This window comes from Sciurus vulgaris, assembly GCF_902686455.1.
Source record: "Sciurus vulgaris genome assembly, chromosome: X".
NCBI classification, from domain to species: Eukaryota; Metazoa; Chordata; class Mammalia; order Rodentia; family Sciuridae; genus Sciurus; species Sciurus vulgaris.
Genome location: NC_136471.1, coordinates 48,413,823 through 48,437,100, shown reverse-complemented (window position 1 = coordinate 48,437,100; position 23,278 = coordinate 48,413,823).

The following is a 23,278-nucleotide window of genomic DNA, read 5'->3' as shown; positions in this document are numbered from 1 at the left end:
TAAAATACTTGGAATAAGTGTAATCAAGGAGGTAAAAGACCTCTACAATGAAAACTACACAACACCGAAAAAAGAAAGTGAAGACAATAGAAGTTGGAAAGTCCTCCTATGTTCTCGGTTAGGCAGAATTAATATTATCAAAATGGCCATATTACTAAAAGTGATGTACAGATTCAATGTAATCCCCATCAATATACATATGACAGTCTTCATACAACTACAAAAAAGTCCTAAAATTCATATGGAAAAGTAAAAGGCCCAGAGTAGCCACAGCAATCCTAAACAATAAGAGTAAAGCTGGAAGCATCAAAATAACAGAGTTATAGCAACAAAACTGTACAATACTGCCATAAAAATAGACATGTAGACAATGCAACAGAATAAAATGCAGAGTCAAATTCACATAGATACATTCATCTGATCCTTGATAAAGTTGCAAAAACATACACTGGAGAAAAGATCACCTTTGTAACAAATGGTACTGGGAAAATTCTATATTCCTATGTAGAAGAATGAAAGAAGAACCCTCTCATCCTCCACAAAAATCAACTCAGAGTGGAACAAAGATATAGGAATTAGACCAGAAACACTGTAACAGCTATAAGAAAGTATACGGTCAACACTCCAACATATTGTCACAGGCACCAACTTCCTTAAGACTCCTAAAGCTCAAGAAATAAAACAAGAATCAATAAATGGAATGGCATCAATTTAAATAGCCTCTGTATGGCAAAGGAAACAAGAACATGAAAAAAGGGCCTACAGAATGGGAAAAATATATTTGCCAGCTATATTCCAACAAAGGATTCATATCTATGATATTTAAGGAACACAAAAATCTTAATCCTAACAAAACCAATAGCTCAATCAATAAATTGGCAGAAGATCTAAATAGATACACCTCTCTCTCTCTCTCACTACAAGACAGATTATCCAGACATAAATTAAGCTAATATAGAACTAAAAATATAATAAATAACACGAACCTATCAGACATCTACAGAATATTTCATCCATAAAAGACTGAATTCACTTTCTTCTCACAGCATATGGAACATTTTCTAAAACAGACCATATTTAAGTCACAATGCAAACCTTAGCAAATACAAAAAAAGAATTAATAATTTGCATTCTATCAAACTATAATGGAATGAAATTAGAAATCACCAATAAGATAAAAAATAGAAACCACTCTAAAACCTGGAGATTAAATAATACACTTTTGAATGATGAATGGATAGCAGAATGGGAAAATTTTTTTAAATTCTTAGATGTAAATGGGAATACAACATACAAAAATATCTGGGACAGTATGAAGGCAGTTTGAAGAGGAAGTTTATAGCCTTGAGTACATACATCCAAAGAAGATATATCAAATAAATAATCTAACATTGTATCTCAAGGCCCTAGAAAAAGAATAAAGGAACACCAAAACCAAGTACAAGACAGGAAATAATTAAAATCAGAGCCAAAATTAATTTAACTGAGAAAAAGAAAAAGCAATAAAAAGATCAACAAAACAAAGATCTACTTTTTTGAAAGGACAGATAAGATTGATAAACCCTCAGCCAAACTAACCAAAAGAGAGAAAACATTCAAAGTAACAAAATTAGAGATGAAAAAGGAAATATCACCACAGACACTATTTAAATCCAGAGGATCATCAGAAACTATTTTTTAAAAAAATTTATACTCCTAATGAAAACAAATATAATGAAACAATATGGTTACAGTAATAGAAAATTTGATAGATTCTTTCTAAAAAATTAGGCATTACTTTAACAGCATTATTGAGGAATTAACTGAGAATAAAAGGAAAACTTCAGTGAAAGAAACATTGACAGATATTAACAGAATGGAGTCAGGAGGGCATTTAAAAAGCAGGGTTTAGGGATGGGGGTATAACTCAATTGGTAGAGTGCAATCCCCAGCACCACACAAAAAAACAGGGTTTATTCACAATTTCAGCTGCTGCCTGGAATGTGAACTATGGCATCCTCCACCTTTTGACCACAGGCATACATTGTGCATACAGAGTCAAGATGCATATCAAGGGATCATAGGACTCTTGTTTTATGAACATTTCCATTCTGTTTATATTTTCTCTATCTTCTATCAGTCATGTCCCTGTTTTTTTCTCAACACTTACTAGCCCATATTAGCTCCCACTTTTTCTGCTTTCATTGGAGCACTGATTCACAGCATCTGAATCTGTGAATTCCAAATTACAATTCTTAAAAGACTCCCCATCCTCAAATAAAGTCTTTTTTGCTTCTGCAAAAAAAAAGAAAAAAATTTATACACCAATAGCTAAAAAATCTTGAAGATATTGACAAATTACTAGAGCCATATGACCTACCTAAACTTAACCATGAGGATATAGAAAACTTAAACATATCAATATCAAGTAATGAAATTGAACCAGCTATCAAAAGAGTTAAAGCAAAGTTAACTCCAGGACCAGACAGATTCTCAGCTTAATTCTACCAGACCTTTAAGGAAGACCTACCTAATACCAATCCTCCTCAGATTAGTCCATGAAATAGAAAAAGAGAGAATACTGCCGAACTAAAGCCATTATCACCCAGATACTAAATAAAACCAGATGAAGATATATCAAGGAATGAAAAAATCTGGCCAATATCCTTAAAGAACATAGATGCAAAAATTCTTACTAAAATACTGGCAAACTGCATCCAAAAACATACCAAAAAGATAACACACAATGATCAAGTGGATTTTATCCCAGGGATACAAGGATGAACCAACATATGGAAATCAATCAATGAATTCATAACATAAACAGAGTTAAGTAAAAAATCACAGATTTATCTCAATAGTTGCAGAAAAAGCATTTGACAAAATACAGCACCCATTCGTGTTTAAAACACTAGAAAAACTAGGGATAGAATGAACTTGCCTCAACATTGTAAAGGCTATTTTTAACAAACCCAAGGCCAACATTATTCTGGATGGAGAAAACCTGAAAACATTTCCTCTAAAAACAGGGACAAGAAAAGGATGTCCACTTTTACCACTCCTATTCAACATATTTCTTGAAACTCTAGCCAGAGCTATCAGGCAAGAGAAGGAAATTAAAGAGATACAAATAGGAAAAGAAGAGCTCAAATTGTCTCTGTTTGCTGATGTCATGATCTTATATCTAGAAGACCCAAAAAAACTCCACCAGAAGACTTCTAGAACTGATAAATGAATTCAGCAGAGTAGTAGGATACAAGATAAACACTCATGAATCAATTGTGTTCCTATATTCCAATAATGAATCTGCTGAAAAATAAATTAGGAAAACTATCCCGTTCATAATAACCTCAAAAAATAAAGTATTTGAGTATCAATCTAATAAAAAAGGTGGAGGATCTCTACAATGAAAACTGTAGAATACTAAAGAAAGAAATTGAAGAAGACCTTATAAGACAGAAGGACTACCAATGTTTTTAGATAGGCAGAATTAATACTACCAAAATGTCCATACTAACAAAAGTGCTATACAGATTCAACACACTCCCCATCAAAATATCAATGGCATTCTTCACAGAACATGAAAAAACAAACAGTTTTGAAATTCATTTGGAAAATTAAGAGATCCAGAAGAGCCAAAGCAATACTTAACAAAAACAGTGAATCTGGAGGCATCATAAAATCATATCTCAAAAAGTACTATAGAGCTATAGTAACAAAAACAGCATGGTACTGGCACCCAAAAAGACATGAAGACCAATGAAATAGAATAGAAAACACAGAGATAATCCCACATAAATAGACTTATCTGATACTAGACAAAGGTACTAAAACATATGATGGAGAAAAGGCAGCCTTTTTAACAAATGGTGCTGGGAAAATTGGAAATACATATATAGAAGAATAAAAACTGACTCCTATCTCTTACCCTGTACAAAAGCCAACTCAAAGTGGATCAAACAACCTAGGAATTAGACCACAAACTCTGAAACTGCTAAAAGAAAATATAGGCCCAACACTCCAGCATGTCAGCACAGGAACCAACTTCCTTCAAAAGACTACTAAAGAGCAAGAGGTAAAATTGAAAATCAATAAATGGGATGGTATCAAATTAAAAACTTTCTGCAGAGCAAAGGAAACAAGAGACTGAAGAGAGAGCCTACAGAATGGAAGATCTTTGCCCGCAGATGAGGCATTAATATTCAGAATACCAAAATAACTCAAAAAACAACACAAAAAAACCCCACAATTAATAAATGGGAAAATGAACTGTTAAAACAGACAATGCTCAAAAGAGAAGTACAAATGGTCAACAAATATATGGAAAAAATGTTCAACATCTCCAGCTATCAGGGAAATGATAACCAAACTACATTGTGATTTCATCTCACTCTACTCAGAATGGCAATTTTTCAAGCATATAAGTAACAATAAGTGTTGGCAAGGATGTGGGGGAAAAGATACACTCATACATTGTGGGTGGGGACTGCAAATTAGTGCAACCACTCTGGAAATAGGGATGGAACTACCATTTGACCCAGTTATCCCACTCCTCAGTATATATCCAAAAGATTTAAAATCAGCATACTGCAGTGATGCTGAAACATCAATGTTTATAGAAGCATAATTCATAATAGGCAAACTAAGGAATCCACCCAGGTTTCCTTCAGCAGATGAATGGATAAAGAAAATGTGGTGTACATACACGATGGAATATTACTCAGCCATAAGGAAAAATAAAATCATGGTGTTTGCTGGTAAATGGATGGATGGAACTGAAGACTATCATGCTAAGTGAAATAAGCCAGTCCCCAAAAGCCAAAGGTCAAATGTTTTCCCTGATGTGTGAAGGCTAATCCAAAATAGGTGGGGAATCAGAAAGAGAGAAAGAAAGGGAGAGGGAATTTCATCAAAAGAGGGAAGGTCAGTAGACAAAGGGGGTTGAGGGGGAGGAAGGAGCAATGGGAAAAGAGAAGAACAATATAATAAATCTGAGTTGACTATTGTATGTACATGCATAAATATAGCACAGTGAATCCCAACATCAAGTATATCCACAATGCACTATTTTTTTAATCTATAAATAATTTACAGAAAGATCAAGAGTAGAGCAAGGGGAATAGGGGGAAGGGGGAGGGAAAGTGCTGGGGACTGAATTAGAGCAAGTTATATTCCATGTTTTTATTATTATGTCAAAATGTATACTTATGTTCAACTAAAGAGAATCAATAAAAATTACAAAATATAATAATTATGATTGTTATCTAAAAATAAAGGAAATAGGAGGGGCCAAATAAACGTAATAAAAAACTTTTTTTAAAATTTAATTTATTAATTTAATTTTATAATATTTATAAAATTAGTAAAATCCAAGGTACTTACTTCCATTGGATGAAAGAGCTAGTTTCATAAGGAAATGTTATGATCTAGATATGATGTGTCTCCCCCAAAGCTCATGTATAAGAAAATGCAAGAGAGTTTAGAGGTAAAATGATTGGGTTATAAGAGGATTAACCTAATCAGTGTATCAATCCCCTAATAAGGATTAACTGGGTGGTAACTATTGGCAGTTAAGATGTGGCTGGAGGTTTGTCATGGGGGCATGCCTTTGTGATATATATTTTGGTCCAGAGAGTGGCGCTCTCTCTCTCTCTCTCTCTCTCTCTCTCTCTCTCTCTCTCTCTCTCTCTCTCTCTCTCTCTCTCTCTCTCTCTCTCTCCCCTTCATGTTCATCATGCCCTGAGCCACTTTCTTCCATTACACACGTCCACCATGACATTCTTCTGCTTCATCTTGAGCCCCGAGGTATGGAGCTGACCTATGGATACAGACCTCTGAAACTTTGAGCCTCAAAATAAAATTTTCCTCCTTTAATAGTTCTTGTCAGGGCTTTCAGTCACAGTGGTGAAAAATCTGACTAAAACAGTAAATAAATAGATTTTTTTTTTATGTTGAGGGACCGTCTTTAGATTAAAATACCCAACACTTCAGATAGAGTTATATGAAATATAAATTAAATCAGAGAAATTACAATTAAAACCACAAGGAGGGGCTGGGGTTATAGTTCAGTGGTAGAACACTTGCCTAGCATGTGTGAAGCACTGGGTTCGATTCTCAACACCACATATAAATAAATAAAATAAAGGTGCATTGACAACTTTAAAATATTAAAAAAACACACACACACACCATGTTGTGTTGTGTATGTTGGAGATACCAACATATAGCCCCCAAAACGATAAGTACTGGCAAGGATGTAGAACAACATCTATACAATGCTGAAAATGAACTGGAACAACTTCAAAAGCTATTCGACAATATCAACTGAGCTGAACATACACATACCCTATGACTCAGAAATGCCATGGTTTGTTACATTCCTATAGTAGTCAGTTTTGTTACCATAACAACAAATGTCTTTTTCTTCCTCCTAAGTATACTGGTTACTAATGTAGGCTCTGGAGACAGACTAGGGACAAACCCTAGTTCTTACAAATTGTGTGACTTTGAATAATTTTATTTCATCTTGCAATCATTCAAATACCTCATCTGTAAAACTAGGATTATGCAGTACTTTCCACAGGGGACAAAATATTTTTTTCTGGTACTAAGGATTGAATCTGGGGCATTTTACACTGAGCTATATCTCCAGCCCTTTTGATTTTTTATTTTGAGACAGGGTGTCACTAAGGTGCTTAGGATCTTGCTAAATTGCTGAGGATGGTCTCCAACTTGCAATCCTCCTGTCTCAGTCTCCCAAGCCCCTGGGATTACAGACCCAGCTTAAAATATTTTTAAATGAATATTTCCCTGTGTTCCAGTTTACAAGGATAAATAGTCAGGAATCCCATTATATTAAAAAATGTAATGCGGAGACATTGAGATACCTTGCTCTCTATGACCTTAGGAGAATTAAAGAACTCTCTGTTTCTGTTGTCTCCTCTTTTAAAAAGGAAAAATATCGTCCATACCTAAGGGGTTGTTGGTTTGAGAATGATATGAGTTAATACAAGAAAACCTGTAGAACAGTTGTAAGCACACAGTAACTGCTTGCATGTTGAGATTTTTCAGTTTTGATAACTGTATAGTTATCTATCTTTGAAAACAATCTATAGTCTTATAACAATTCTATTGATAAAATGATATATTTTCAGAATTACAAAATTTCACTACAACTACTGCTTGATGATGTAACCATACTGAGGAGGTATAAAAAGGACAAAAACAACACCACCATGTCTCCACATGGCTGAACAAAAAGTCCATGTCCTGGCCTTCTGCAATAGTTCCTTAATGGTTGCCCCATATGCACTCTTGTCTCTCCCTAGACCATTCTCCACACAATGGCCAGAATCACCTTCTGATACCAAATGTCAGATTACATCACTACTATACTCTATCCTTTTAGCAAAACTCAGAATAAAATACAAACTCCTTACATGGCCCAAACCCTGGGGCTCCTGTTTGCCCTGTGCACTTCAACTCCCACAACTCCACTCTATTGTCTGTCAGGATCAAGCCACTGGAGCTTTTACTCTGGTCCTTGATCAACTGGTATACCAACAAGTCACAGGGACAATGACAAAATGACTTCTCCATTCTTGGATTCACTTTGGCATTCAGGACTTAGCTCAAATGGCACTTCCTGAGAAAGTGCCTCACTGATTATACCATACATCATAATCCCTGTCCCCTGATTTTCTACTCCATATGGTTATTCTCTTCAAATAACAAATCACCATATCAAACTGTTCTGCCTAATGATTCATTTGTCTCCTCACTGCAGTTTTTCCAAAGTAGAATGACAGTTCCAGGGAGACTGCATGTCTTGTTCTCTGTGCTATTTCTTCAGAGCCTAGATCAGAGCATTGTACATAAATCACTGAATAAGTATTACTTAATTGAATGAACTGCTACCTATCTAATGCAAAATACATGACATACATACTTAAAGCCAAGGAGCAAGAGAAATTGACAGTGAAATTGGATATCAAAGGATTCAAAATTTTAGACCTTGATGCAAGTCTCCAGAAGTGCTTTTCAAATTTGGATGAGTACTGAACAAATTGGAAAAATCACTAAAAATTAGATACCTCACACCTCACTTCCTGATTTTGATTCATCTTTCTTAGGGTAGACTCAAATATTTACAAATTTAACCATCACCTCCTGGCAATTTTGAAGTCATTCATGAACCACATTTGGAAAAATACTGACCTCAACAGCTCTCACTGGAGTATTATTAGTTTAATGCCTACCATGCAGAGTTATAGGACCTCTGGAGAGTCTCAATGTAATTACTCCAAAGTACACTGTGGTCCTTCCCTCCTACCTGAGACCATGGTTGCCTTTCCACATGACATCACATTCAAACTCCAGAGTACTAATTACTTATCATCAGGACTTGCTTTTGCTATCCTGTTGTATAGAGTAGGTTGGTGGAAGAGTAGTGGCTTACCTATAGTGTCCCCAAAATGGGGCTCTGATTATCTTTACTTGCTCGTGTAACCTATATAATTGAGTCGACATCTCACTTTGTTCTTGTCTATGAGCTCCTGATTCTGGGATGTGGATACCATCCTCTTCCCTGATGTTACACTGGAAAGTATAGTAATGAAATAGAAAGCACATGCAACAGAGAGGGAAGTAAGAGGATGGGAAACACATGAAACACAGAGGCTGGGATAATGATGTCTTATCTACCCTCGCCTAGCTAACTAGAAGCTCTGTAATGAAAGTTTTCCTCTTCCAAGCTCCAGGCCACAGTTCTCACACATACACAGCAGTAACACTGAGACTCACTTGATGGAAATGTAGGTTTACTATTGCTTGTCCAGATAATCTTTCTGTAGTCATGCTATTGTTCATGTCAGAGGTACGACACTGACAGAATGAAGGAAGCAAAGTTGGAATTGGAATTTACGTATGCTGAGGGGCCTATTAGATGCCACACCATGTATTATTATTTTCAAGCATTTTCTCTTAAAATACTCAAAATGACACTCTGAGGTGGGCATCATTACTTTCTTCATACAGACGAGGAGATTGTCCGGCTCAGAGAGCAAAGTACAAGCTCCAGCAATTCTAGAGAAGTGTCAAGTTGACACTGAGGTCATTGTGAAGGGGCTTCTACTGTTTAATTTGGGGAAATTTTGGGCACCAAAATATACAATAATAATAATAGAGGGTACCTCTTTGAGAAAAATGGAAATCTCTGAATCATACTAATACCAATGAATATGCTAATAAATGCATTAATAAATAAAGAAGAAGTCCCTATCTTTCCCTGAAGTACTAATTAATGATTCTAGAAGAAATATCAGAATTGGAAAAGCAACGCCTGACAACTATCATAATACATGATTCAGGAAAGAATCCTAAATGGAAGCTCTGTCTGCACCAAATCATACAGCATTCACTGAATCACCATGGTAACCACACAGAACAAGGAAAGCTGGAAAAGCAAAAACAATCACCATTCTGATCTTGCTGTTAATATGTGCTAAGAAGCAAATACACTGACATAATGTACAATAATAAAGCACAACTATTATGGTTTGAATCTGCAATTTCCCCCAAAAGCTCATGTATTGAAGACTTGGTCCCCAATGCAGCAGTGTTCAGAAGTAAGGCTTTTGGGAAGTGATTGGATCATGGGAGTTGCAATCTCATCAGTGGATTAATTTATTTTACATATTAATAATTTGAATGAACTACTGGTAGGAAAGGGAAGCTTGTAGGTAGGAAGAGCAGAATTGGAGGAAATAGGTTATCAGGAGGTCATGCCCTTGGGGACTACATCTTGTCTCTGGTCTCTTCTGCCCTCTTGGTATTTCCTGGCTTTTAAGAGCTGAGCGCTTTTCTTTACCATACCCTTGTACCAGGATGTTCTGCCTCACCTTAGGCCCAAAGCAATGGAACCAGTCAACCAAGGACTGAAACCTCTGTAACTTTGAGCCAAAATAAATCCTTTCTCCTTTAAATTGTTCTTATAAGGTATTTTGGTCATGGCAATGAAAAGTTAACACAAGAATTAACTCAAGCTATAAATATTCTTGGCAGTTTCGGTAACATACAAATACATACATAGGTACATGCATACATATATATCCTCTCCCATTCTCTCTCTTACCACCCAAGATCCCAGAAATTCACTGAAATTTATTTACTGGGGTCAAGGGTAAAGAAGTAAACACGCACATTTTGAGAATTCTCCTGTAATTCCAGCGACTTTGGAGGCTGAAGCAGGACAATTGCAGAGTTCAAAGTCAGCCTCAGCAAATTAGCAAGGCCCTAAGTAATTCAGTGAGACCCTGTCTCTAAATAAAATATAAAAAAGGACTGGGGATGTGGCTCAGTGGTTAAGCACCCCTGGATTTACTCCCCAGTACAAAAGAGAGAGAGAGTGAAAGAGAGAGGGAGAGAGAGAGAGGAAGAGGAGGGAGAGGGAGAGAGAGAGAGATTCTAATAACAAACTATGTTCTTGTTTTTGGTAGTGGGGATTGAACCCACAGGCACGTAACCACTGAGCCACATCCCTAGACCTTTTTTGTATTTTATTTAGAGACAGGGTCTCACTGAGTTGCTTAGGGCCTCACTAAGTAACTGAGGCTGGCTTTGAACTTACAGTCCTCCTGCCTCAGCCTCCCAAATCGCTGGGATTACAGGTATGTGTCACAACTTCCAACCCAAAATGTTCTTTGAGTTTTCAGGAACTGACCTGGAGAATGATCTCTAGGGCATTTTTCTCCTGAATTGCAATATATTAACAATGACTTCTAATAGATGATAAGGAAATACAAATGTGTACTAAGCATCAAACACATTTTCTTTCATATAGTAGCTTGTGCTTTCAAACAAAAAGCTTCCTTAGCAGTTATTGAAAAACATTTTTTTACTGACATCTCGGTGAAAATACCATAAATAGCAATGTGCTTTTAAAATAAACTTATAACAGCATCAAATGTATGAAATTATTTATGGATAATCTGTTTACCTGTACACTAAGTACCATAAAATATTGATCAGCGAATTAAAGAAAGCGTACACAAATGAAGATATATGATGTTCATGGATCAGAAGACTCAGTATGGTTAATGTTAATTCTTCCAGTCTAATCTATAGTTTTAATGCAAACTCAATAAATATTTACTAAACTTATTTTAAAATAAGTTGACAGGCTGATTCTGAAATTCACATGGAATTTTAAAGGTCTTAGACTCTGAAAAACATCTTTGAAGAGGAGCAAAGAGAAGCTGAGTGTGGTGGCACACGCATGTAATCCCAGCAGCTTGGGAGGCTGAGGCAGGAGGACTGTGAATTCAAAGCCAGTCTCAGCAACTTAATGAGGTCCTAAGCAACTCAGTGAGACCCTGTCTCTAAAAAAAATACAAAACAAGGTCTGGGGATGTGGCTCAGTGGTTAAGTAACCCTGGGTTCAATCCCCAGTATGAAAAAAAAAATCCTATAGACCCACACATGTATGGCAACTGATTTTCTGCAAAGGTGTAAAGGTAGTTCAGCAGAAAAAGCATGAACATTCAATAAATTGTGCCAGAACAAGTGGACACCTATATGCACAAATATAAACTTATACATCTACTTTCCTCCAAATGACATAATTTTATTTTTATGTATGACTGAATAAAACTCCACTGTGAATATATACCACATTTTCTTTATCCATTTATCTGTTCATAGACACTTAGGCTGATTTCATAACTTGGCTATTGCATATTGTGCTATGGTAAACATGGGAATGCATGTATCACTAATGCATAATGACTTTAATTTTGGGGGGCAGATACCAAGGAGTGGTATAGCTAGATCATATCGTATTTCTATATTAGTTTTTCTGAGGAACTTCCATACTGTTTTCCACTATGGTTGTACTAATTTACATTCCCAGCAACATTATATAAGATGAGATCCCTTTTTCTCACATCCTTGTCAGCATTTACTGTTTTTTGTGTTCTTTATTGCCATTCTAGTAGAAGTGAGATGGAATCTAAGTGTAGTTTTTGTTTGCATTTCTCTTATAGCTAAATATGTTGTACTTTTGGTGGGGGGTACTGGGCTTTGAACCCAGGGTAGCTTAACCACTGAGCCACATCCCTAGCCCTTTTTATGTTTTATTTTGATACAGAGTCTCACTAAGTCCTTAGGGCCTTGCTAAATTGCTGAGGATGGCTTTGAACTAGTGATCCTTCTGCTTCAGCCTCCTGAGTCTCTGGGATTAGAGGTGTGAACTTTTTTTGTTTGTTTGTTTGTTTGTTTTTTACTATAATTATTGGGCTTTTGTACTTCTTATTTTTAGAAGTGTCTGTTCATTTCATTTTCCCATTTATTGAATGAGAGAACATCATGTTAAGCAAAATAAGCTAGACTCAGAAAGATAACTATTGCATATTTTCTCTTATATGTGGAAGCTAGAGGAAGGGATAAAAAGGGATGTCATGAATGAAAAAGTGAGACTATTAGTATACAGGAAGGGGATCAGAAGAGGATAATAGACAAGGTAAAGGGAGGTAATTGGGAATGGATTTGTACAAAATGTATTATAAGCATGCATGAATATGCCACAGTGAAACAAACATTGTGTATAATTAACATGTATCAATAAAAAATAAAATAAATTCATCCATATATTGTAACATATAGAAAAAACAACACAAAATGTATTTTTATCTAAATATAAAGCCTAAAGCTATAAAACTTCTGGAAAAAAACATAGGAGAAAACCCTTGTGACATTGGGTTAGGTAAATATTTCTTACATAGGATACCAAAAGCAACATCCAAACCATAAATTAACAAATTTATAAATTAGACTACCTCAAAATTTAAAAAAGTCTATTCATCCAATGGCACTGTTGAGAGAACAAAATGTTAGGTCAATAACTGGGAAAATATTCAATATTAATTAAAATAAAATATTAATTTTCAAATAAAATCTGACAGGTTCACTGGCACTTGCCTGTAATCCCAGCAACTCCAGATGCTGAGACAGGAGAAAAATGTGTCCAATATCATTAGACATTAGGGAAATGTAAATTAAAACTACAATGAGATATCACGACACCCAATAAAAATAGCTAAATTTTTTTAAAATGACCATACCTTGTATTGAAAAGATTGTGGAGGATGGAACTCTCATATACTACTGATGAAAATAAAGAATGGTACAACCACTTTGGAAAACAGGTTAGCAATTTCTTAAAATGTTAACCACACATCTACCATTTAATTCAGCCATTGCACTCATAATGATTTCCCTAGGGGAACAAACATCATATATGTATGTAAAGTCTTTTACACATATGTTTATACCATCTTTACTTAAAAGAGCCCTAAACTGAAAACAATATAGAATGGATAATAATCTGATTATCAAATAAGAATCCATGTTATCACAATATCTTCTAGCCAACTTTCAATACACATATGACAGTGTTGATGGGAGCCACTGATTTTTTTTCATATGGTCAGGAAATTACATATAAATTTATCACACATATTAAACATGTTTCTTTTTCAAACTGGACAATTCATGCTTTCAGAAAAAGAAGGCATCACTAAAGTGGGACTCAAAACCTGCTACAAAGCATATAGCGGATGATGAAATGAAATTCCACCAGACAAACTTCTCTTCCAATGATGAGAACAAAGAACAACATTGCCCTATGTAAATTTATGATTTTTAATTAAAATTAAAAAAAAAAAGAATCTTCTCTACTTTCAGACTACTTCATGAACCTCAGAGGAGTTATCCCACACTATGTATCTGTTCAAATTTATGGGCTCACTAGAGGTAGGTGTGATATTCCACCACGGATGGAAGTGTCAGGGGTCTCCTGAGCACTGCTACCCTTCATATATGAAGTGGAAAATTCAGGGACCATCATGACCCACATCCTCAGAAACTGTCTTCTTCAGACACCTGATATGAGCCCAGTCACCAGAAGAGTTGCCCAGGGTGAGACAGAATCCAGAAATTACTATGCTTTATTGGAATAACTATATCCATGGAACCATGGTAGGCACCGAGGTTAGCATTTGTGATTCCACAATAACCACAGAGTAATGGGGCTTACACATGTGTCATCCCTGAAGGTTACAGCAACCCTGTGGGTGAGCATTCTTTCCCCATTTTATAGAGGACAAGTTGGGTCACAGAGGGTCGTTCCCTGTCTTATCCTTTTGTGCCAAGCCTTTACAAGGAAAGCAGGTCCAGGACACCCTGGAGCAAGCTGGGTCAAGCTGCTGGGGTCAGGAGGGTGTTATATCTCTCTCTCCCTCTCAAGACAGCAGGGCACCCAGTCCCAGAGCAGGAACAAGGCAACTTGGGTCTGGGATCTCTTCATCTCCCCACATCCCAGGCAAGCTCGGCCCCCACCACAGGGTACCTACATCCTCTGCTGAGTCCAAACAGCTGGAAGCAGGACCCTGCTCTTGAGCCAGAGCAAGTCGGTCTCCAATAAAATGTCATTATGGTCACCATAACGACATCATGTTTCTAAGCCAACTGCACTGCATGCTATTCTTGTACACAGGAAATGCTTTCCACAGTCTTCTGTCCCTTGCCTTTCCCTTAATGCAAAACACCTTCAACTTTCAGGCCACCTGAAAACATACTAATCAGAGAAACTAGGTGGATATGCAGATATCTGAGAGAACTCTGCACAGATTGTTAAAACAAAGCATGTCCACAGAAGAATATTAATCAGTAAACAGACTCAGGGAGATATCCCTGGGCTCCTGGAGATGAATTATCTCTCTGCAGGGGAACGTATAAAACTCACACACCACACTAAGCAGTCTGACATCTGTGGCAAAAAACAGACTGTCCAGAATCATGTGACTGAATGATTCAGTTACACCACAAAATATCTTTAAAGGAATTTTTAGGAAGCAAGTCTATAGTTAAAGTTATTTCCAACCTGGCATTCCTTGGCATTCAATTAAACTTGGTTAACTGAAATGTATATTAGGATATCATGAGGAATTTTTAGCCTCAGTTCCTGACAGTTTCTTCCATGTGCAGGGATATACATGATCAAACTACTTCTATCCTTTCTATATATCCACCCCTCTATTGTGGTAATTGTTTGCAAATGGTGAGTTAGAAATAGAGCAGCCAGGTGTGGTGGTTCATACCTGTAATCCTAGCTACTCAGGCAAGAGGATCACAAGTTTGAGAGCAGCCTAGGCAATTTAGTGAGTCTCAAAATAAAATAAAAAGATCTGGGAATGTAGCTCAGTGGCTCAATCCCCAGTATGGTGCTGGAGGAAGGGAGGGGAATAGGTTACATGATCAGGCCCTCTCCCTTTTAAATGCTTGATAGTAATCTGTGCTCAGGGAGTCTGTTTTGCTCTGCCCCTGAAGGGTAGTTCTTACACTGGGTCCACAGCTCTTCTTTTTTTAGTCTCAATGGCTCCCTTGACTATTCCTATAATCTTGTAAAAGGGTTAAGTTATTAAAGGACCCCCAAACATATACCCTTTCTCCACATTTGAACCCTAAACCAACTACAAAATCTAAAAAAATAAGAATGCAATGACTCAATACCTTATAATAGTAATAAATATTCGAGAAAGTGGCTTTGATCTGCAGGCAAGATGCTTCTTAATGAAGCTCAGAATTGGACAGTCTTCTCCAGCCATTGGTACTGAGTTGATAGAGTCAAAATTGCATATCCATCTGCTATCTGCTGAAGGAGTCCTGCCTACATGATCTTAAGGAAAGAAGCTTCCTGACAAAGGCTATCTCTTTAATAGGAGAAAATGTTTCAGGACAACTACTATAACAAAGACTTCTCAAAGGGAAATAAATGTCCATTGTTCTAATTGTATACTCTCCTAGAAATGTTTGAGGATATGACTTTTCATAGGGCTCACAGAGTCATTTGTAGCAACAGCCTCAATTTCTTAAAATGTGTGACTGCAGTGGAGGGGAACTGGAATTAGGTGCTAAATTCCAAAAGTACGTGTAAATCATGCATCAAGAAAATTTCCTTGAAAATTCCTTCAAGAAGTAGTTGAGGAAATGTTCAGAAATTGATACTCACCTGTAAGCCCACATGCAGACGATAGCCAAAGTTATAACAGTCTTCCAAGACTTTAAGGATAAGGGATTCCCTATATTATCCAAGCTACAGAAAAAAAGAAAGAGTAGTCCCTAACCATAGGTTTGGAATTTCCATTTTTGCTTAATAAAACACCTTCAAACAGCAGTGATTTGTTAACTCTCAGAATTCTTTGTGTTTACTGAGTTCAGTAGGATATTTTTTTGCTTCATGTGGTTGTCTACCCAGGTTGTCTGGTGATATCTATCACACTTACTTCCTCTTCATGTGGTGTTGTCACCCCAGTAATATTGAAGATTCATTCAACTAGGATATTCAAGAGAGCTCTCACACGTAGATGACAACTGGTATAGGCATTCAGTGGTAGCCTGGGTGGGACTGTTGATATGAGTACCTTGGTTCTACCACCATATGACCTTCCATGTATAGGGTTGTAAAGTAAAATAAAAAAGCATCACTTACATTTGAATTTCATATGAATGTTTTTAGCATAAGTACATGACATACAATATAATTTTGCTTATCTGAAATTAAAATTCAACTGTGCATCTTGTATTTCTATTTGCTAAATCAGGCAACCTTCAGGGAAGGGCCTCTGAAAATGTAAGATCAATAAATAGCTAAGACACTACCAGTGGCACAGGTCTGAAGAAATTAGGAAAATCATATTTAAAATAAAGACCAAATTGATAAAAAGAGGAATGGAAATAAAAACAGAAGCTGGTTGGTGGAATGAAGAAGAGGCACATCCACTGTTGTTTCCAAATTGACATACCTGATTCTGAGGCCCATATTATTTTTAAAAAATTACATGAATGATTTTGAATCACAAGTTCTGTTCCTCCAATAAGGAGTTATCAGTGGAGGGTTTAGAAAAGGTCCATCAAGGTGATTCTGATGTGCAACCCCTAGTTAAGGGACCCTAACTGAGAAGGCAGGTCAAGCACGTTGTCACATGACTTCGTTTCCATAGGGAGAAAGAAAAACAGCTATTTTTTATGGAGCCAATTGTTTACAGGGAATCAACTCCAGGTCCCTCATGTTAGTAGCTAGATTTAATCTCATGACAACCTGTTAGTGAAATATCAATATCCTCAATTTATGGACATGTTATTACAAAGCACATGCTTCTAACCACAGACATGGATGGTGAAAAGGTTGCTTACCAGGCCTACTTCTATAGTCAGGGAGAGAAACTCACAGCCTGGGCACCTTGAGTAGCCTGTGGCTGTTCTATAGCAAATATTCCCGGACTTATACTGTGGAGATAGTTAATCTTCCTCTGCCTGTGTTTACTCTCCCTGTAGCAGGGAACCACAATTGGTGCCCCTTCTCCCTTGCCTCAGGGGAGGTTTATAGCAGGGATGGATGCAGAAGTTGTCTGAAGTCAGGGTTTCTTCTGTACTTAGAAAAATATTAAACTTAAGAAAACTATGGGGTTACTTATTCCTGGTAAGGAACAAAGGACCTCTGAGTACACAGATTGCAGATAGGAAGGCAAATTTCTCACAGACGGGGATGAGGTTCTTTCTACAAATTCTGGTAAGTTTCAGACTTTTCTGGGCATGCCAAAATGGACTTTCACACAAGATTTCCTTAGGGATAAACAATACATAAAATGTTTCATGTCTGTTATATCTGGCTAGACTCTTGGATTAGCTTCTCCTTCTGCTCTTCCCCTGGTCAATGCCTGCTTAACTTACATGAACATCACTTCCTGTGAGATAGCTCCTTAGAGATACCATAATGGTTATTAGCACCAGTCCCCTAGTTACTCCACTAACTTTGCCATTTACAGATACACTTTTCATTTGAAAAGAGTAAATACAAATTCATAATTTCTAATGGAGCTTTCAAATATCTTATCTAAGATTTGCACTAAGATTCATCTCTTCTATTTTAAGGAGGATGCCAAGGGCACAGGTCAGATAAGCAATGGAATCCTGGTCATTCTATAGAGAACTGGGAAATGTATTTCAAAGAAGCTGGTAAAAGAGAAGACAAGGGTTGGGGTTGTAGCTCAGTGGTAGAGTGTTTGCCTAGAATGAGTGAGGCACCGGGTTCAGTTCTCAGCACCACAATAAAAATAAATAAATAAAATAAAGGTATTGTGTCCATCTACAACTAAAAAAAAAGTATTTTAAAAAGTGAAGACAACTGTGGAGTTATGCTTCTTCCTCTAAAAGATCCCATAAAACTAATGAAATTACTTTTTCTTCTTGGCAGACACAGTATAGCACAATAAAATCTGTATGAAACTTCTAGAGGTAGAAAGCTATAACCAACTTTACTGAAGATTCTTTCAAATAGACTATTTCTAAGATATTTAGATGAGATTAGAAAAGAACAACAATTAAAGGAGCAAGCCAAAACTTCTTTAACTCCTACTTAGATAACTTTTTAAAATTAACTTTAACTGTGTATATAATATGACACTGACATATCTTTGGAACTACATGATAACTTTTATTTCGTTTGACACACCTTCAGGGTCAAGAAGGTGTTTCTTGCTTCACAGACAAGAAAACTGAATCTCACATCCCAGGCACACAGGTAAAGCATCTGTGTGACTTTCGATACTTTTTTTCATCAAATCTCAATCAGAACCTTATGGGGGAGGAAAGTCTCACCCCCTAAAAGAACAGGGGTTCAGGCAGCTTAAATGTCTCATACTGTTACATATTATGCTTCCTAGTCATTGGATGATCCCAGACTAGAACTCATACCTTTCTGACCCCAAAGCCCTTATACTAACCATTGTTTCAATTAGCTTCACTTTGATTATTGGATATATTTTTATGGACTTTATTTCTGAATATAACAGGAAATCACATTCAGTTCAAATAATATGAAAAACACATTCACAGATGAAGTAATCAAGAAATAGAAATAATCAACTATACCACAACTCACCAATAGTCCATTCTGACTCAACAATGACTTAAAATCTAGTTCCAATTTACTGGGAAAATTTGAGAAAACACTTTGCTTTCCTTTCTATATTTTTAAACCATATCACCTATCTATTGCTTTTAACAGAAAAAAAAAATCTATGTATCATTCAATCCTTGAAATGGATTAACTATTGCAAGAATATCAATGGCAGAAACACTTGTTTCTCAAAAATAATGTTTTCTCAATGTTCAGTAAATTAATTTTAAGTATTTTAATTAAATCTATATTATAATATATTTGCTTATAGTTAATGCAAACTATAGAACTTGAGGCCAAAATAAAGATGCATTCTGGCATCTGAGCTTTCACTCCACTTCCTTCAAGCACTGTAGTGTCTATGCTTGCTTGCCATTTACTAGGATGAGCAAAAACATGTAGGGACTTTATAACTGGTCTGGTCATTTTCATTGGTTCCATCTACACCTGGCTTTCCCTAGTCCAGTACTCTTTGGTGATCCTGTTGAGAATACTCATGTCTCTCAGTTTGTCCTTGCTCTCCACCTAACCATTCTCCATCATGACGTAGGCTAGTACTCACAGCTGAATATTGTTCTCCTGTTCAACATAGACCATCTCAGACAGTACCAATGTCAAAGTCATTCTGTGACCATGATGAAGTAAAAACAAAGAGCAAAACAAGCATGCATACCACAAAAATAACCAACACTCTTTTCTCTTGGCTAATGTGACTGCTGCTTTATTACCAATTACAGCTTTAGCCTTTCTCTGTTCTTCTCTCCTCCCAAATTTCTTTAAGACAAACAATTATAGAATTACTCTCACTTTATGACAGCACCCAATCTTGACCAATATTCTACTTCCTTGAACCCTTTCCAAAATTGCCTGACAGAAGTCCAGATCTTATAAGTCATTCCTTCTATTGAGACACCCCATTATTCTCCATAGTGTCCATTCTTATTCACTGAGACAAAGATCAACTTTGGCTACAGATGTAGTATTTTGATTCAAGAATTCAGACAATGAGACAATACTCAATTGGATGGCCACCAATTCAAGGTGGCAATGAAAGGTTTACAAGGCCCTGTTACTTCTTATTTCTACAGTATTGGGACTCCATATGGATCAAAGATCTGCAAGGGACAAAGTCCACCACAGATGACTATACCAACGTGCAATTAGATTATCTGTGGTATGGTATAGAGTACTGGGTGAAAATACTATGTCAGAAGGAAACAAATGGCAGAGACAGGAAGGTCTATCCACAGCTGCTCTGTTCATTTCCCTGTGCCCTCGTATACTTTGCTTAGGGATAGGGTTGGAGGGAGCCTGGAACTGTGAAACTCCAGGGGCTTAATTCCAAGAAGAGGCATTATTTCCCATATGTCACTTTCCTTCCTGTCCATCAGATACAAAGACATCAAATTTGTGGGCACCTCCAATAAGTTTCACTCATCAGAAGGGTTTCAGGTGAGGGTGGTTGGGGGACTCCTTGCCATGTTCCATCAGAGGCCATGAACCTCTATGAGTAAGGAGTCCCAGAGGGTTGGAAGGAACTCCAGAGGGAATGTTGTTGACAATGCCCTTTTCCAGCTGTCATGTTCAACTGTGTGCATTTCCTCAGGATATCTCTGGTTCCTGTGTATTAATCTCCACTTCCAACAACTTGCCCCAGAACTTATCTCTGTTACTTATGAGATGCCCATAAACCTGAGAACTGTCCCTGCCTACAGTTCCTGCCCTGGGTCCTAATAAATAACTTCTGCTTATCTTTGAAAATAACTGCTGTTTATCTTCCATTGATCCTATTTGACTACTCATGAGGCTTAAATGGTTTCATTCCCTTAAGGATCACAGAATTCCCCTCATATACTGTCCCTTGTGATATCACCCTCCTATAACTTCTGAGCAGAAGCTAATGATTAGATATGAACCAGCCATTTCTCGGTGAACATATCCAAGAGCAGATACCTTGATCCTAGATTATTCAAGTTTTGATGAATAAAATAAAATAAAATAAAATAAAAGTGGTGAGAACCGGTGTTCATGTTCTTAGCACCTTAACCTATATCAAAATAGATGATAATTGTAATGGTAGGAGGACTCAATTCTGAGTATCTTCTAGGTCAGGTAAGGCGTTGATCTCACACAGACTTCTTGGGAGCTTCTAAAGCATCACAAAGAAGCAAAAAAATAATCTTTCAATAAGATCCAGAGATCAATAGCCACAGAACCTGGAGTGCTCAATCTATTTTCTCAGAGCACTTTTTGCTCCCCTTAGAGCCCCCACTTTTCATCCCAGTCATACTGGACCCTCTGTCCCCTCTGTTCTACCCAACCCATAACTGCTGCCAATGCGATCAGGCCCAGCTCTTCTTTCAGGAGTCTCTGATGACTCTAGTGAGGCCTTCATCCTCTTCTACATTAAGATGGCCCTACAGAGAGCTATATCAATAGAACTTTCACCAGGACATGATCCTAGCCCATTATTTACTGTGATCTTTCCACCTTGAGCTACTTAGTAGTGTGAAAAGGGATAGGTGCTCAGAGAATACCCATGTGATGGTGCAGATCAAGGCAGAAGAAAGAACTTACCCAGAGTTTCTCAGGCACTGGGGCCCAGGAAGACCTCCTGCAGACCCACTGTCATCTCTTCCTGGAGTTCAAGAAGGTCTTGGAGCTCCAGGTCATGTGAATACCTGACATAAGCAAAAACGAACATAACAGAGTACAGGAAATGTTAACTAATCAATGGAAAATGGTTGAAGACTCCTCCTTTACCCCAACTCCATTATACTTTACAGCAGAGATGGCATTTAATTTCTTCTATAATATAGATGAGTGTGTGTAGCTCCCTTCTACTTACATTCCCAAATACTCACTGAAATATACTGATGCTTCCAGATAAAGAAACATTTTCTCCATTGAAGATCAGAGCAGTTGGGTTTGGAAGAAAGCAAATACTGTCCTTGTGGAATGTGGATGAAATATTGTGCTGGGATCGTGAGCAAGGTTTCTGTTTGAACTCTCACAAAGCTCACCTCAAATAGGGTCAGGATTTCTTTTTATATACCAGGAAGGTGAGACGGGAGAACTAGCATCACATCCCTGATTGTCTGATTCCAGCACCTATGTCTGAACCTTTAACTTATATCATACCAAAAAAAAAAACCTTCAAAATGAATTAAGGACCTCAACTTAGTACCTGAAACTATAAAACTCCCAGAAAATCACAAATGATAAATTTGGGTTTTTTTTTTTTTTTTTTTTTTTTTTTTTTTTTTTTTTTTTTTTTTTTTTTTTTTTGCCACTGGCATTAGCAGTGATTTTTTTTTTTTTTTTTTTTTTTTTTTTTTTTGGGGAAATGACAGAAGAAGCTCAGACAACAAAAACAAAATTAACAAGTAGGACTACACCAAACTACAACACTTCTGAACAGAAAAGGAAATATTCAATAAAATGAAAAGGGGACCTTTGAAATGGGAAAAAAATGTTTGTAAAATATATACCTGATAAAGATTTAATATCCAATCTATATATGGAACTGCATCACACACAAAAAATGCAAAAGTCAAACGATCTAATAAAACATGGGTAAAAGACCTAAAGAGACATTTTTCCAAAGAGGATATACAAGTGAACAAGAGGTATATGAAAAAAAAAATCAACATCAGGAAGCATCAGAAAAATGGAAATCAAAATCAAAATGAGATATTCTCTCATACTAGTTAGGATGGCTATTATCAAAAGACAAAAGAGAACTAACTTAGGTGCCCTTCAACAGATAAATGATAAAGAAAATGTGGTATATATACACAATTACTCAGCCATAAAGGAGAATGAAATTATGGAATTTGCTGGTAAATGGATGGAACTGGAAACTATCATGCTAAGTGAAATAAACCAGTCTCCAAAAACCAAAGGCTGAATATTATCTCTGATATGCAGATGCTAACACACAATGGAGGGGATGAGAAAAGAAGTTCATTGGATTAGACAAAGGGGAATGAAAGGAAGGGAGTGGGGATAAGAATAGGAAAGACAGTAGAATGAATCTGACATTACTTTCCTATGTTCATATATAATACACAACAGTGAAACTCTGCATCATGTACAACCACAATAATGGGAAGTTATACTCCATGTATGTGTAATATGTCCAAATATACTCTACTGTCATGTACATATAAAGAGAACAAATAAAAAAGGCAAAAGATAAAAACTGCTGGCAAGAATGTGGAGAAAATGGACCGTGATACACGGTTGATGAAAATGTATATTGGTACAAAAATTATGCAAAAT